The 18,068-nt window shown below is 49.4% G+C and overlaps 1 long non-coding RNA gene across 4 annotated transcripts in view; it reads right to left on the reverse strand.

Moving 5' to 3' along the window:
* Nucleotides 1-244: 244 nt before the first annotated feature.
* Nucleotides 245-18,068, reverse strand: part of LOC111166440 (uncharacterized) — a 63,855-nt gene continuing 46,031 nt past the window's right edge. The window contains exons 4-5 of one of the 4 annotated variants that reach the window (XR_016388985.1): nucleotides 14,971-16,251; nucleotides 245-12,983 (exon numbers count right to left, since the gene is read on the reverse strand). This is a non-coding gene — a long non-coding RNA (uncharacterized LOC111166440). Of the gene's footprint in view, nucleotides 16,252-18,068 lie in introns of all 4 variants that reach the window. The other 3 variants (XR_016388986.1, XR_016388987.1, XR_016388984.1) reach the window with 3 other exon arrangements.

Here is an 18,068-nt window from a genome sequence, read left to right on the forward strand (position 1 = left end):
ACAGCCAGAGCAGCGTTGAGTTTAGCAGTTTTACAGGAAGGCCTTAGTCACTGCTGTCATTTAAAGGAAGGGCTCCACAGCTACAAAAGTTTGAAATCCACTGTCATGGAAGCTGTTCTCAAAGGTTCCTTCCATCTCTCAAGTCTGTTTCAGGCCCAGCCCGGCAAAGCTGTGGGCTCTCTTCTCCACCAGATGGCAGCAACCTGCCTGCTGCTGCAGGTGCCAGGCTGTGTTGACAAGCACAAGATGTTCAGAAAAATATCCTAGGGAAGGGACCAGGAGGACATTAGCACCAGCTCTAAGGGTAAGTAAATAGATCGAGGTGACCGTCTGCAGGCGACTTCCTGATACAAAACCCCCTGGGCATCTGTGGCTGTAAACATACCAAGTGTCCTGCCCCAACCACCAGCCAAACTGGTGCTACCCCTCCCTTTGCCAGGTGGGAGATCGCCACCAGCTCAGCTTAACTCTTTCTAAAACCAGGGAGGCTCCAAGTGTGCTGGATACTGAGGCTTTGGCAGCCTGAGGTCAGCTTGGGGAGCTCAACAGTTGTTAATGAATTAGTGAGACACAGAGGGGATATCCCATTCTCCGTCGGAGGCCCCAAGAGTTTCCTTCCATCTTCCCCAAACACTCGTGAGGAAGAGCAAAATCAATTCTGATAGGCTTAGGGGTGGTTTGACCTTCCACCTTGTGGATACTCTATGAATGAACAGACCTGAAAAAGACAAGTGTCATGTACACAAGTTGTTCCATTTATTCATCCAACAACTATTGAGCACCTACTGTGTGCAGTCCTGGGCTAGATGCTTCAGGGGATTAGAAGATGAATCAGATACAGGTCCTTTATAAAGAAGCAAATACAAGTTAGTCCAAATGACAGGTGATCAGGTCGTGTGTATTGAAGTCATATTGTATACGTTCTTCTCCCTTCAGATTTCTGTTTCTTATTGTTTGGTTCAGGTCAAAAGTTAAATGATGAGGGCTTCCCTGGTGGCGCAGTGGTTGAGAGTCCGCCTGCCGATGCAGGGGACACGGGTTCGTGCCCCGGTCCAGGAAGGTCCCACGTGCCGTGGAGCGGCTGGGCCCGTGAGCCATGGCCACTGAGCCTGTGCGTCTGGAGCCTGTGCTCCGCAACGGGAGAGGCCACAACAGTGAGAGCCCCGCGTACCGCAAAAAAAAAAAAGAAAGTTAAATGATGAGGCCATGAAATGGGGGAAGACACAGGGAAAGGGAGTGGTTAAAGGAAACCAGAGACAGCTCAAACATTTGCCATAAGGAATCCACAAAGTGGAATGTCAGATGGCTCCGTTGTTACTGATGTGTACAGATCTTAAAGCAAAGCACTTTCCCCATCGCCTCCATCAGTTGTCCTGGAGAACGTATGATCCTAGCTCTACCCTGTTTCATCTTGCAAATGCATACTGCCCGATTCTTTAAATTGGCTTAAAAATAATACTTATTGCTTTGATATTTTTTATTTTAAATGATACAGAGAAAGACAAAGAATTAAACAGAATGGACCATAATCCCATTGCCCACAGGTAATATTTTAAAAATATGTATATCTATCTCAATATCATATATACATCACTTTAAAATGCAAATGGTACAGGAAGATACATAATGAACACTGAATGCCTTCCCACCACTTTTCTTTCACAGTTCCTCTCCCCAAAATAACCGCTGTTAGGTTACTTAAATTTCCTTCCAGTAAAAAAAAAAAAAAAAAAAAAAGTCACGCATTCTGGAGCACATACATCTCTAAGCCTATATGAACATGTCCTCTGCTGTTCATTATTTGCAGAAAAGGGATCACGCTGTTCTGTATCTTGCTGCTTTCATTTACTGAAATATCTTGGACATCTCACCACAGTAGCACAAACAAATCCACCCCATTGTTTTTAATGGCTACAGCGTTTCCCCCGGTATGGATCTATCATGTTTTTTTGTCACAAATCGGCTTTTGGATGACTTGCTGGTGGTTTTTCGTGTGTTTTGCTGTTGCAAACAAAACCACAATGAAGGCTGCCCCATTTTTCAAAGGGTCCAATCTCTGCACAAGGCTTTCTTACAAGGCAAAAGGGTTGTGTCCAGGGTCCCAGGAAATAATCTTTGGGGTGGGGAGATGGTATTGCTTGAGCCCCTGGAGCTGCCCAGAGGCTTCATATTATGAATGTGTGACTCTGACTTCTCTGGGGAAGTCATTACTCCACCGACCTGGCACGGCTGCTACCAGGCTAGCCCTCCAAGTGTGGCTGCCCTGGGATGGGTCTCTGCTCTGGAGTTCCAGATGGTTGAGGGCTTGCTGGGTTGGTTGGTGGGTCTCCCTGGAACTCTGGGCTCAGGCTGGGCTTGTTCTGCTTAGCTGGGGTTCATGGCTGCACGGTGCTGCTCTGAGATTCACAAACAAACAGGAAGCCAGGCCACTTCCTCCTTGCTGGGGCTGGTCCCCCGTCCTTATCGCCCAGTTGGCCCAGAGGGGAAGGGGCAGCCCGGGATTCACAAGGCAGCTTCCTGGCAGAGGTGGCGGGGGAATTCTGGGTCCCACTGCCAGGATGAGCTTCCCAGCCCTGGGCACTTATTTGTTCAGCTGGGACAGCCCTACTGAGAATCAAAGTTAGGCTCCCATCTCCCCATTTCAAGAAGACTTTTCTGATAAAGCCCACCCTGTTTGGCTCCCCGTTACCCCTTTGGTTCTGAGACGGAGTTCTTTTGAACTTGTAGGAAGCAGCTCTCTGGGTGTTTGTGGTGGGAGAGTGTTTTCTCCTGAAGGCAGCACCAACATTTTCTTGACTTTTCCCAGTAGCCACGCAGCACGGCACTCTGCTCGTGCGGGATGCCCAATAAATGTTTGTAGACTGAATGACTGACCAACTCCAAAAGGGGTGCCAGGGAACAAGCGAGACGGAACAGGGCTGTAGTCCCAGCTCATGGTGGGGTCAGAAGGCTTCGCTGCTCAGGACCGGACCACGGGGCGTCTGACCGGCGGGAGTGGTGGGGACTGTTAAGAGAGTGTGAAGCAGAGGTGTGGCTGGGGCCGAGGCTGGGGTTGAGGGCTGCAGATACTATAGTCCACAAGTCCCGAAGGCCCACTAGACTGCCCGGAACATCAGTTCCCTCAGTTAGTTGCTACATACGCTACACCAGGGGTTGGGTGGGGGCGAGGGTGCCCTTTTTTTTAACGAATTCAAATTTATAAAGCACAGTCAACACAAAAGCAATGCTGACTATACTTTTAATCCTTCATGGTGACTCAGAGGGCGCAGTGGACACCTCGGTGCTTGGGGCTGTCCTTGCGCCTATCGGTCACTTTAGAGAACATTAGCTGTGGGCCCAGCGGCCTGCAGTGAGTCACCATCAGTTGCTTAAAAACAAAACTCTCGGCTACCAGCCCGTTTAGTTGCCACTGTTCTCTTTTTTCTTAAGAAAGCCAAGGACAGAAACCAAACTTAAAAACAGACAATAACTAGGAAACCCTAAAGGCTCAGTTATCTTCCCTTTGCAGTTGTTTGGGCTTCAAACAGAAGTTTCTCTGTTAAGCACCTGTGGAGGTTGGAGGCCATCCGTGAGGACTGAGCGATGGGGGGCCAGGCTGGGGCTGAAGCGGAAGGCAAAGCGGGAAGGGCTGCCTGGAGGTGGGGACCCTGGACATTACAGGAGGGCAGAGAGGGAGCTGGAGCTCCCTGAGCCACATCTCCAAAGCTGCAAAGAGGGTGCACACCACGGACCAGCAGCTCCCCTGACGCCACCTAATGTGGGTCACACAGGTGGACCGAGAGGTGACCCTGGAGGCCTGGTGAGGTTCCAGCACTCGTGATCTTCACCTGGCTCCATATACAATCTTATAGCATCGCGGGAGGGGGTCAGCTCCCTACGTGTCCTGCACAGTTTCCAAAGCTTCGACCAACAGCCAGTTTAGGGTGTTTCCCCCGTAAGTAGAGAAGGGAGAGCTTTATAGAGATGGCTAAGGGTGAGGGCCAAGGCTGGGCCCAGCATGAGGCCACAAACTGTAGCCTCCAAGGCTAGCAAACTACTGGACAGTAAGAGATGAGTGGAAACCTCAGCTTAAAAATACCCAATCTTGTTGTAAAGAGAAAGAACAGGAAGGAAGTGTGGGCAGGCAAGGCAGAATAGACAAAAAGCCCCAGAGAAGAATGAGATATTATTAATGGCCAGAAGCTGATCAGGTAGAACAGGTGGGGAAAGCCCTCCAGGTGCCCGAGGGGCTGGTGGGCAGGGGAGGGGATCATGTGCGTGGTTCAGGCACACCCTCCCAGAGAAATGATTTGGACCTACTGAGACCAGGATTCAGATCCCCCCCAAAGAGCCCTTGGCCCAGGAATGGAGTGGCTGGGCATGGGGCCACCCCAAAGGAGAGTGGGGCAGGGGTGACCAGAGGCAGACTGTCATGTCTGTCCTTCCCTCTCGGGGGAGAGAGCCACCTGAGCCACCGGACCCTCAGCTCACGCCTGGGCAGGGTGGAAGGGTGTTCAGTTGGCCTTGGAACAGCAGCCGCTCTCGTGGAGGGAAGGGAGAACAGTGAGAAGGCTGAGTGAAGGGGCATGGCACCGACTCCACGCCACCGAGGTTACAATCAGGGCTCTGGGTCCAGGATGCTGAGTCTCACTCCTGACTCAGCCACTTGCTAGCGCATGACCTGGGACTGGTGCATAACTTCTCTGTGCTCCAGTTTCCTCATCTGTAAAATGGAGATGCCGGGAGCGGCAACCTCATGGCGTTGTGGTGAGGAGAGGATTAAGTGAGCAAATATGCCCAAGCCTTCTAGAACAGTACCTGGTACCTAGTATTGTTTTTTAAGTGTTAGCCTTTGGGGGGTGGAGTAGGGGGCAGTGCAGGTGATGGGTGGGAAGAAGCTCCCAACACCTCATGTCCACGGGACAGCGCTTCACAGAGAGCCTGCACCACACCACGCTAGGAAGAAGGGGACAGAAATAAGACAGATGTGGTCTAAGCTCTCAGGAACCAGTGGTTTACAGAGGACACAGACAGCTAACCAATCACATTTCAGCATAATACAAGAGCGTTTCATACCAAGTGCCGGAGCGCTTGGAAGATGGAGTCACTTTCCCTGCCTTCAGTGTTTGGGAGGTGTGGGGCACGCTAGCCTTAGAGGTTTAGTAACATAAGTCATCAGGCCGAGAAGGGAACATGGTATTCAAGGTGGGGCTCCTGGGCGATTGCCCAGGGCTCAAGAGCAGGGAGGGTGGCTGGGAGTGAGCTGTTTGGAAGGGTCAGCAGGGCCTGGGCTGGCAATACTCTGCCAAGAGTTCGAACTTTAGCCTCTAGGCCTGAGGCAAGTGGAGAGGCCAGGAAGGGGGGACCCAAATCAGACTCTTGTATTTGAAAGAATTCTCTGGCAGAGATGTGGAGGGGAAATGAGCAGGGTCGAGAACAGTGGTGGGGAGGCCAATTGGTTAAGTAACCCAGCAATGGTCAGGGCCAGAGACACCAAAAAGAGGGCCCTTAGAAAGTGGACTAATGGGGGGTAGGGATAAATTAGGAGCTTGGGATCAGCATATACACACTACTATATCCAAAACAGACAATCAACAAGGACCTACTGTATAGCACTCAATATTCTGTAATAACGTATATGGGAAAAGAATCTGAAAAAGAATGGACATATGTATATGTATAACTGAATCACTTTGCTGTACACCTGAAACTAACACAACATTGTAAATCAACTATACTCCAATATAAAGTAATTAAATTTAAAAAAATAAGCTACAAGCATATATAGTACAACACGGGGAATACAGCCAATATTTTATAATAACTGTAAATGGAGTATAACCTTTCAAATTTGTGAATCACTATGTTGTACACCTATAACATATCAGATTGCACAGCAACTATACTTCAATTAAAAAATAAAATTAAAATACTGCTCAAGGGAAAAAACAAAAGAAAGAAAGTGGACTAATTTGGAAGGATGGCGAGCAGAAAGGAGGGGAAACTGACCCTGTGGTTTCTGGTCTGGGCAACTGAGTGTTTGGTGGTGCCCTTATTGGAGATGGGGAAGAAAGGGAGCAAAGTGGGCTTGACAAAGAAGGTTTAGAAAGGGTGAGCTTGAGGCAATTCCCCGGTGGTCCAGTGGTTAGGACCCCGCGCTTTCACTGCTAAGGGCCTGGTCAGGGAACCAAGATGCCCGCAAGCCATGCAGCATGGCCAAAAAAAAAAAGAAAAAGAAAAGGAAAGAAAGAAAGCAAGCTTGAGCTTGAGGTGGCTGATATAGCCAGGAGGGGCTTGGAGAAGGAGGAAATGGTAGTGCAGTGATGGAAATGAGGTGGGGTTGCAGGAGACTCCCTTCAGAGTGAATCAAGGAACCTTGGACACGGAGCCATGGGCGATGTATGACACGTGGGATCCGCAGGGGGAAACACAGAAGCAAGGGTACCAGAGGGGCTGACAGGGCTCCCCCACTCCCTAGCTCATGGCTAGAAACCTGCAAAGTATCCCAGTTTCCATTGCCTAGTTAAATGACATTACGGATTATATTATCTAAATTGAACTAAATTAACCTTCACGAAATGGACACGGGGTTTAAAAAGATTCCTGCAAAGGAGCTGCAGGTTAAAGATCACAGTAATTCAGCAAGCACTGCACTGGCACACAAGAAAGTGGCACCACTGGCACTTGTCACACGAGCTCTTTGTCAGCCCCATCAGGAGGTTAACACGGGGACAACCTGATCAGGTCTAACACGATGACAGCCACAAAACTGTTTTTTGTAATTTGTAATTATCAAGGTCACTATTTGATATGTGAATTATACTTGCCACCATTGTTAAAAACAAACCTCACCCAAGTATATATCGTGCCCTGAGATATAAGGATAGTAGGCTGTGTGTACACTTTGTAAGTAATTGAACTTATATGAAGGGCGCATGCTCAAATTTTATAATTGATGAGATGTAACTTCTCAGTATGAGAGTTATCATCTCACTCAGGATTTGATTTGGGGGAAAATTCTTAAGTCATAGGTTTCGGGTCCCAGGGCATGAACTGCTTTCCTACTTTATCAGTTCCACACATCTGAAGTGCTATGTATTGTATTTACCTCTTAGAACAAAGGATGCTTGTACTCAAAGTGTGGCCGCAATGGCTCACTTCTCTTTCACTGCCATGGTCCTTCTCTTCTTTCTGGGGATGAGGGAAAGATTAGTTGAGCTCCCTGGAGAAAAGCATTGAGTAAATACAAGGCGTTGCCGAAGTTATTCTTACTGTTATTAGCGACAGTACCAGGCAGCAGCAGTGATCACTGCTCCAAGGCGCTCTCATAAGGATCCAGGTGAGAGGCTTCTAAACACATCCAACCTCTCATCTCTTAACAACACTTGAATCCAGGGGTCCTGCTGGCATATGAGTCCCATGGCACATGGAGGCTGATGGGGCTTAGAAAAACGGAAGCCCCCAAGGGATGGGATTGCCATTCTCTGAGGAAGGGAAGAGCTCGCCTCCTGCTAGGCAGAGTCCAAGTTCAGACTGGACCAGCGACTGGTTGAGAAAAGCCTTCCGCATGTCGGCCCAATGCTAGGGAGCTAATACCTTCACCGGATACTTGGGTACCTGCGTTCCACTACCCCGAGGAAACTGGGGAGAACACACATGCATACAATTTTATATTAAAATAATTACTTTTTCAAAGCACATTTGTGTGGGGAAGTTAATAGGGTGGGGATGATTATTTGCCACAATTTATGCCCAACACTTATTTATTGAGCATGTGTCGTGTATGCAGGATGCTGTACTAGGCGCTATGAGGACACAGAGATGGAGACCTCAGCACACTGACGACCCCAGTGGGCAAGTTGAGATATGCACGTAACCAGAGCAGAGGGTGGACCCAGGGGCTTGAGGTTCAGACAAAGAAGAACCAGCATTCCAAGGTGGGAAGAGAGTCAGGCAGTCATGGAAGCAATGATCTCTGGCCTGGACCTCAAGGGCTAGGAAGGTCCGGCCAGGTAGAAATGAAGAAAATGACATTCCCAAAGAAGGATGGCAACCCCAGAATGGGAAAGCATGGGATATGCATGACCAACAGCAAGGAGTCACTTGTGGCTGGCATCTGGAGGGTGAAGAAGAGTGGGGTTGGAAAGGTGAATTAGAACCAGATCTTTGGGACTTCCCTGGTGGTCCAGTGGTTAAGACGCCACACTTCCATTGGAGGGGGCCGTGGTTCGATCCCTGGTCAGGGAACTAGATCCCGCAGGCTGCACGGCACGGCCACAAAAAACAAAGAACCGGACCTTCAACAGCCATATGCTGGACTACGGGATTCCGAGTTTATCGTCAGTGAACAAGGGGGAACCCTGGAAGTTTTGGGGCAGGTGAGACAGTGAACCCAAAGAAGTTAAAAACAAAACGAAACTTGCCCAAGGTCCTACCGCGAGTTAATTTGTGGCCCAGCCAGGACTTGAATTCTGATTTGTATTGACACAGGCAAAGCTCCTGGACCTCAAGCTGACCAGACAAAAATGGGTCTGTGGGAAAGCGCTCCAGGCCAGGGATGGCCAGAGTGCTTCTCTGGGAAACCCAGGAGCCCGAGCCTCCAGGGAGCCTGGCGTCCTACCCTCGACCCTCTAGTCGAGCTCACTCTTCCCATGGAACCTGGGGGCTGGATGAGCCGGGAGCTGGACTGCTGTCCTTGGGAACCCAAATGGATTGGGCTGGGAATGGCTAAGTGTGGGATCACTGCAGTAAAATCGAGGGAAAGGAGCCCTCGGAGTGTCTCGGGGTGTGGGGAGCGCAGGGCGTGGGCCTCGCATTCCTGGACGGTTGAGACGCCACAGCTGCTGATTATCATTATTATTCCTGCTCTGGCGTCTCCGAGCTTTCATCCTGCGGGACCCTGCCTTGCTGGCCGGGCTTCACAAACTAGCAAGTCCTCCTGGGGTGGGGCAGGGCAGGGCGGGCAGCTCCTGGCTGCAAGGGAACACAACACCATTGTGGGTGTCTTCCCCAGTGAGACCAGGGAACTTCCGAACCCTGGAAGCAGGGGCAGACTTTCTCAAGGGGGAAACTGAGGCACAGAGCCAGGGTATGATGTGACCGAGATCATGGGGGCCTCCCTCTCCTGCCACTACTCATTAGACCATACTTATCCTTCCCCAACTGGAGCAGATCTTGTCGGCCTGGAGGGGAGCCAGGGAAGGCGTGGATGCTGGAAGAGAGAATTGGGTCTGGGCCAGGACAGCAGAGCTGGTACCTTCCTTGCCAGGTGCTGTGGGAATCACGAGGTCAGGCTCCCGATTTCTTGTCTCTCTGGAAGTTCCTTCCTTATGGGTGGATCTTCCCCAAGCCCCTGAGGGAGGCCAACGCCGCAGACACGGATGTGCAAAATGCCTGGCCCTCTCGTATCAGATGCTACATTCAGCACCTGGAGGGGAAGAGCCCCGGTCTCATAAAGATGGGCCAGGCCAGAGGCAGAGGCCCAGACGATGGCTCCGAGACAGGGAAAGGGTCGTGTGTGCCTGCACGCACACATTTGCTTCTGCCAGGCTTCCAGCAGTGACATGTCCCTGCCTGCCCAGATGAGATCAAAGAGAGAAAGACTAGGAGGAAACGTGAACAACACCTGATGACTGGGTGGGGGGCTGGGTGGGATCCTATCGGCAGTGGGAACCCCAAGGAGAAGGGAGGGAGTGACCTGACCAGCTGAGGCTGAGACCCAGTCGGCAGGTGCTAGAGTCACCTTTCCTACGCTCTGCTGTCCACCTAGAGAGTCGCAATCTTTGGGAACATCTTCTGGCTTAAAGCAGAGGTGGGACAACACAGAAGAGTGGGCTGAGGAGCTTGGAGGAGAGAAGACAGTAAACAGGGCTGCAGGGGCCCGCACAAGCTCTCACATCCTCAGTGCCTCCCAGAGCCAGCCAACCAGCATTCATTGATCGAGCATTTATTAAGCATCTACTGTGTGCAAGGCGCTCACTCTGCTTGGAGCTGTGGGTGTAGATGCTTAAGACATGGCCTCTGCCCTCAGGAGAAAGACACATCTTCCTATTTGGTTTCACCCCCACTCCACATGGTGCAACGCCAGGATCCAGGGCTGGGTCCCAAGGCGTCTTCCTCTTTGGCCATTTTTGGCTATTACTGCACTGGCTCTTCTGTTTCCACCGTCGGCTCTGAGTTCACACAGCAGCAAGGCTCACTAGAGCTCTTACCGCATTCTTGACACTCACCCGGCTGAAACATTCACCCTTCAGCCACAAAAGTCATCTCTGGAGCTTGCCACTGTGATTAGGTGGCTCCAAGAAGACGCACTGTTCTTCGGGTAACCCTACCCTCTTCCAGATCAAATACAGCCTGTAAAACCCGCGCCTGCTTGCCTTCTCCTGTCGGTGACCCGAAGAACCTGCAGGGGTTCCCTGTTACTCAGCAGATACAAATGGAACTTTGGGGTTATTTTCCAGAGCCCTCCCATGCATTTCTTACCCAATGGTGTCCCTATGCACCCCCAACACACCCATCTTGTAATGTAACTCAACATCTAAGCAAGAGCGAAGAGCTCTTTAAGGGAATCACTTCCACATTTATAGTTGATTTATTCAACAAATATTTAATAACAGCCGCTCTGTACCAGGCACTGTGATACACACTGAAATGGCTCTACTGGTGTCTAGGGCACACATGCCTCCTGTCCTGGGGGAGCCCATGAACTAGCAGTCAGGACAGACACTAATAATGAAAACAGAATGGTATGTGTGGTCAGACTGGATGACCATCCGGGGTTCCTGAGAGTCTGGGCATTTCCACTGTGGCCGCAGCGATCTCCTTTACTTCCTGCCTGGAATCTTCACAGAGCAGAGTGTGCCTTGCTGGGGAGGAGTGAAGAATGTTCCAACAGGATGTCCACATGGTAAGACCCCAAGGGCATCAGCCCCCATTCTGTTCTCCCCATGGGGGCGGGGTTGCCTAGGTCCCGCCCTTCATGAATTCAGTCTCCTAGGGAAGTGACACAGGAAGCAGGGACAGAATTAAGAGCTTAAGAATTCCACGTCCATATATGTATACATATAGCTGATTCACTTTGTTATAAAGCAGAAACTAACACACCATTGGAAAGCAATTATACTCCAATAAAGATGTTTAAAAAAAAAAAAAAAAAAAAAGAATTCCACGTCCAAACAAACCATTTGGGCCATGAAACTGAGAAGGGCTGCAAAAGGCACTTCCCGATTTCACCATGCTGGGAAATACCAGGTCCCGTCACTTCTCCAGAAAGCAGCCACCTTGTTGAGGGTGAAATCCACTCTCCTCTCTTCTCTGACTACGTCACCCATGAGAGGTAGTGCCCCTGTGTTTCATTTGGAAACTTGTCAATGAATGAAGGCTCTAACCTCTCATGCAGATGTTAGATGTTGAGTCAGTGTTTAGCCACTGTAATTGGCAGAAAAAGTCCTCCAGCTATCTAACCAAGAAGAGACACTGCAAATTCCACCCTCTTGCTCACCTGCTGCTCTCTGTGGGATGCAGAAAATAAGGAAAAGTTATAAAGCATTCCCTACTCCTGATGTTCCCACAAAGCTTCTGTAAAACTGACATACGGGGCTTCCCTGGTGGCGCAGTGGTTGAGAGTCCGCCTGCCGATGCAGGGGACACGGGTTCGTGCCCCGGTCCGGGAAGATCCCACATGCCGCGGAGCGGCTGGGCCCGTGAGCCATGGCCGCTGAGCCTGCGCGTCCAGAGCCTGTGCTCCGCAACGGGAGAGGCCACAACAGTGAGAGGCCCGCGTACCGCAAAAAAAAAAAAAAAAAAAAAAAAAAAAAACACCTGACATATTTTAAAGGGCTTCAGATCTGATGACCCTCATTCTCTCTAAGTGTCAGCATCCCATATGGAAATTTTTTTAGAGGTAGTGATGGTGGGTGTAGGTGAGGGGTGACACATTCTTGAATACAAGCCTCCTGGGTGCTTTCCTGGGCCCCTCTCCTGGTGGGGGTCTCTCCCTGTTTGGTGCCTCTGTCACCTGGTTGTGAAACTGGAATGGGCCCCAAGAATGCTGTGGAGGTGGCAGGCGAGGCGTGGCTGGCATGTGCAGGGCAGCAGTAGAGCATTCCTTCTGAGGGGTGCCTGGTAGAAGTGAAAGGGGCTTGAGCTCTAAAACAAGAAAAGCGTCAGAGAAATAAAATTTTTAAAGGCTGCTGCCCTTCGTTTGTGGGAGTTTCCTGAATCAACGGGCAAATCCCTACATTAGAAAGAGTTTCTTTCCCTCCTTCCTCATTCCCTCCCTCCCTTCTTTTCTTCCTTCCTTTCTTTTCTCTTTTTCAAGGGAAACACCTTTCTCCTCTCTTCCAGCCTCAATTCTACCATCCTTTCAGGTCAAGCTAACGGCCAACCTCTTTCATACAACTTTCCCGTCTAGTCAGTCTCTGGTGGTCTGCTCCTTTCTCTGAATTCCCATCGAATTCTATTACACTCTGGGGTTTGGTATGACGACACAGTGTCTCGTGTTCCCCAGCTGTTTTATGTACATGAGTCTTGTCTCCCCAACCAGGCTGTAGATGTCTAGAGGGCAGAGGCCATTCCTTACATTTTGGAGTCCCTCAGCCCAGGGCTGGGTATGTAATAGGCCTTTATTGAGACCTTCATTTGCCTTTTACTTCTCATTAAACATCAGATAATTCACACAGGAAAAAAAATTCATTTAAGTGTAATAAATGTGAATAAGCCTTCATTTGGGTAGAGTCACCAACCGTCTTATACAACATCAGAGAATTCTTACTGGAAAGAAACCTGTATCTGATGTGTCCGTGCGAGAGCCCTCGGGTGAGTCTGGAGGCTTGGAAGGCACATCTGACTCAGTGTCCAGGAATTTAATTACATAGAATGTGATGTGTGGAAACCTTCGCTCAAGATGAGACCCAACATCGGCGTGGACATTAGAGAGAAACCATGAATCCGAAGAATGTGGAAAAACCTCCCTCAAGATCTTCACCAACCATCAGAGGATTCACCTGAGAATCAAGAGCAGTGTAGATGCAGGGGATACAATAGGCCGCGAAGTGGCCATAGCTCCTGTCTCCGTACAGCTCGTCTCTAGACCCATTTCCCAGCTGAAAAAATTGAGACTTGGAGAGGAAGCACTGTCTACCGTGGGTACAGCTGGAATATTACAAAACTTTGATTAGCACTTCTTCTTTTTTGACTTGAAACACTCCCATGTCTCACTTTCTTTGTCATTATCTCTCACTAGGGAAGGGAAGGGATGATTTCCCCCCTAAATGCTTGTTATCAACGGAGAAACGGGGCTGGAGGGGCTGCATCACTGGTCCAGTGCACAGGTCAGGATAAGAGCTCTATTCTCTGGGGACCTTTATTTGATGTGCTGGGGACCGTGCTAGGTACTAAGGGAGACCAAAGGTGAGAAGAGAGGTCCTGTGCCCTCAAATAGCTTTTAACCCAGGGAGGGAAGTGACCGGTCCTTAACATCTCCTTTAACAGAAGTGCATATGAATTGCAGCAGAGGCACGAAATGCAGGAAAGGAGCCCTACGTTCCTTTGGGGGAAGTAGGAAAAGCCTCACAGAGGAGGTATTGTTTTAGCTGAGACATAAAGGATGAGGGGTTTGCCAGACAAACAAGGGAGGATAGGGTGTTCCAGGCAAAGGCATTGACGTAAGAAAGGGCACGGCTGTTGAGGATCCTGAAGAAGTTCAATATGTAAAGCACGGGGTGGGGGGCATAAGCTAGCCAGGCAGTTAGACAGGGGGAAGAGAACATGAGGCCCTTGAACGCCTTGCAAAGCAGTTCAGATTTCCCTTTAAGCAATGGAAGCTGTATTAGTTTCCTACTGCTGCTGTAACAAATCACCCAAACTGAGTGGCATGAAACAACACAGACGTATTATCTGACAGCTCTGGAGGTCAGAAGCTTCACTTGGCCAAAATCAACGCGGCAGCGGGCTGTGTTCCTTCTGGAGGCTTTAGGGAAGGGTCAGCTCTTTGCCTATCCCTATTTCTAGAAGCTGCCCACATTCCTTGGTGCTTGTCCCTCTCCCATCTTAAAGCCAGCAATCACACCGTTCTGACCACCGCTTCCTGGTCACATCTGCTTCTCTGACTCTAATGTTCTCGCCTCTCTCGTCTAAGGACCTTTGTGATTAGATTGGACCCACTGGATAATCCAGGCTAAGGTCTGCATTTCAAGATCCTTAACTTTAATCCCATTTGCGAAGTCCCTTCCACCAATGTAAGGTAACATATTCACAGGTTCCAGGTTTAGGGAGCCATTATTCTGCTTATCACAGGAGCCATTGAAGAATTCTGAGCAGGACAGTGGTGTGACTGAACCGGGGTGTTGGGCAGTACAGCACCGCGGTCCAAAGAGCAGGTTTAGGAGTCTGACTGCCTGGGTTCAGTCCTGAGTCTGTCACCTAAGGCTTACGTGACCTTAAGTCATTTCCTACTTTACTTCCCTCTGCCTTGGTTTCCTCATCTGTGAAACGGGGATACCTACCTCAAAAGGAAGTTGGAAGGATTCTATGGGATAACAGAGGTGCAACATTTAGGACAGTGGAAAGCACTCAATAAGTTGGGGACATCTAGGTGCTTAGTAGGTGCTAAGAACAGCAACCTGGTCAGGAAAAAGACATGCACAGTCAATGCCACGCAGAGCAGAACCAAGCTTCCTATGGGGCCCATTTCCACAGGACCATCAACACGACAGGAAGGAGGTCTCCAAGCACCAGGGGATTCTCTGGCGCAGAGGAAATATGCAGCTCCTCTCAATGGCACCACACTGCCCTAACCTTCTTCGTCTCTGTTGGCAAAATGAAATGAGGGATTTAAGTTGCCCCCGTCTGTTCCCATTCTTAGGTGAGGCTCCGTCTGTGTTGGATAATACTAGAGAGTAGGTGATGTTTTGTCTTAAGTTCTTCCCTGAGATCTCTGAAACAACTGTTTGGTTTGACACAGGGCCAGTTAAAGACCTGGTGACATCTTACCTATGCACCCAGTGTGATGGTAAGTGTGCTTCTGAGCCGATGGGCACCTGGTTTAGGGCCTCTTGCTTCCCTATCTTCTCTGTCCCCATTTTTCTGTCACCAATGAACCTGAAGCTATAAAAGAATATCTCTTTCCTGTTGCTTTTTTCTCTAAGGAACTCCAAAGGAGTGGCTTTGGATCTCCTAGAAGTTTACCTGCAAGTGGATAAAACACAGGACACCCAGTTAAATCTGAACTTTTGGATGAACAATGAATAATTTTAGTAGGTCCCAAACGTTACTATGTGTTTAGTACTACTTTAAAACCAGATTATTTGATTAACCAGAATACTCCGTTCCCTAAGTCCACCATATAACACTTTACTCTACGTTCTGTGATGTAATCTGCAAGGGAGATTGGTATTCAAGCCCTGCAAATTCTAGTACCTTCTAGAAGGTGGCTTTCTCTGTACTAATACAGGGAAGGGAGGGAAGGCTGTGTTTCTAGAGGGATGGCGAGGGTCAGAATAGTAAGGACTGGTCCCTCTTATTTCCCTGATATGAATGGTGATGGCACTTCAGCTGTGACACAGTTTCTTCTTCTACCCAACTCTGAGATTCAGAGAAGCTCAGATCCTGCTCTGTATCTCACCTGCCCTCGTCATTAATGGGGAGCATCATTCCCGCCGCTCCATGACCTAAGGATGACCAGGATACCCATTCTGTTTAGGTATACTGAGATTTTTTTTGTCTATATTGCTGTCTTTGATGTTGAATCGGATAACGATGATGACTCTCACCATCTATGGCATGTAAGTGAAAGTCCGTCTTTGGATTGAGTGTGTGTAATTTGTAGTCACTGTTACGTGAAACACATAAATAAAAGAACGGTTGAAATCTGCAAGGGTAGTCACTATTGGCACTAGGTTTGCTCAGGGTTTGGCTCCCAGGCTGCATCCCATATGACTCTGCAATCTAGAGTGACCCTCCTTTTTTTTACTCACCTCTAGCTCTCACTCTAAACTTCCGTCCTTGGTCTGTGGGGGGTAAACACCTGAAATCCTCCAATTTACCTTGTTTGCAGGCCAAGGCTCAGCCTTGCCACCAGTTAGGGCTTCAAGCAGATGGTCAGTTCCTGGTCACTCCCTGGTCATCTGCAGGCCACTCTCCACTGCAGCATATTATCCAGCCTGGTGCCGTCAGGTGGGACTTGAGTTTTCACATCCAAGTTCTTTAGACGTGTTGTGATGGCTGATTTCTACATTTCTATACTCACCCCATTTAAGTATCATTTCAGAGACTCTATAAGTAAATGCAAAAGATTATAACAGTTTATGAAATGGGAAGTGAACCCTGGATTTTACCCCTCTGGATGTGAACGAACCCACCCAGCCAATGGCAGGAGGCTGAGCCCCACAGGATTAACTGTGTCCTCTAGCGCCTCCATCACTTCTAGAAAAAGGTGGCCCTGAGGGGCCAGGGGAATTAATGACTTAAAGCCTACAAAGCTCTAGGGACAACTTGCTGCACCTAAGGTCTCATTATCGTTAATTGTTGTTATTATTGTTGCTATTGTTGTTCTTAACCCAACTCCTGAGAAAAGCTGCCACAGCTTTGTTAACGACCTCGGGTCAGGGGTTTAATGAATACCTCTGAATGCCAGAGGCCCCAGGCACTGGGTTCCCGCCCCGCCACATCCAGGCTCCACCTCCTCTGAGCTCCGCCTTCAGAGTCCTCTCCACCCCCAGATCTTCCCAGGCGCTACCTGAGGGGCTCCATCATTCTTCAGTCCTGCTAACAATTCCAGGTCCCACTGCAGCCCCCAGTTTCAGACACCCTCATCCCCTTTGCCACCCCTCCCCCGTAATCTCACACACCTCCTTTGGCCATGCCTTCCCCTTTTCTGCAGTTTTATGGCCCCCCCCAACACGTTTCTTGGGGCTCCCAAACTGTTCTCCTGAGATGAGCCTTTTGAGGGTCACAAAAGCTAAGAGGGGGTTCCCTGAGCCCTGTCCTTCCCCCTTGCAGCCCCCATGTCCTGCACTGCATCCCAGGTCTCCCATCCCACCTCTGTGAGAATTTGGGGATTGTTCCTCAGGCAGCGAGGCCAGTTGGGTGGATTGCCAGGTTTAGGGTTGTGGAGTTTGGCATGAACTCACAGCCCCGTGCAGCCGCCTTCTTTAATTAATTCATTCCAATTTTTAAAAACCATGTCTTCCATTGGACCTCAGTGCATGCCTCTGGGGCATATGTCACATCAATTACTGACAACAATTAAGCATGCTGCCTAAAAGAATCCCAGAACCTCTTTAAAGACTCAAACACAATTCGGGCCTAACTGCCTTAGATCACTGCCCTGTAGATGGACCTTGAGGCAGAACACCCCCCAGGGGAGGAATTGGCCTGCAACAGTCCATTTAGAGATGGGAGATGTTCTCCTGCTGTGGGTCCCTGCCCTGGGCTGCCCACACTCCCTAACCCCAGGATTCCTCTTGGCCTTTGCTTAGATATCCAGGAAGCTAAGCTATTGCAGGTAGTGTGGTAGCCTGTTTTCTCTGGGGTAGTACCAGCGTCCCTCAGATCCCAAAGCCCACCTCTCTACTGTCCTAACTGGCCATCTTGCATGGATAAAGATGAATCTCAGACCCTCACACAACAGGACAGAGGCTAAGTTAATCTGTCCTTCCATCCGTAGAGATGGTAGACGCAGGGTTAACTAATGCTTTCACAAGTGGTTTGAATGAGGAAAATGGTTAGAGAGGCTGCTTGAGGGTAGAGATGATTTCTTCATGGTCCTTGATTCCCACCTTGCATGACAGACACTTAGTAGTTATTTCAGGAAGGTTGATAGAATGTTGAAGACAAGAAGGGGAAAGAGCATGCAGTGCGGCTACAAATAGTTTTTCCGTGTGCGAAGCAAGTAGGCAGAATGGGATTGGCCTAAAACCTTAGCCTCATTAACATTGTCCTTTCTACCCAACTGGAATTTAAAAAATCATTAATAGGCCAGGTAAACATGGCTTTCCTTATCTATTTAACTCATCTCTTTATTGGCGTATGTGAGTCGACCGTGAATCACTTTGTCCTTTTATGTTGGCCAGAATCGTGGCTGGCCGTCT

This window comes from Delphinapterus leucas, chromosome 19 (assembly GCF_059928025.1).
Source record: "Delphinapterus leucas isolate spDelLeu-1000000601 "Yukka" chromosome 19, BTC_Dleu_Yukka2, whole genome shotgun sequence".
NCBI classification, from domain to species: domain Eukaryota; kingdom Metazoa; phylum Chordata; class Mammalia; order Artiodactyla; family Monodontidae; genus Delphinapterus; species Delphinapterus leucas.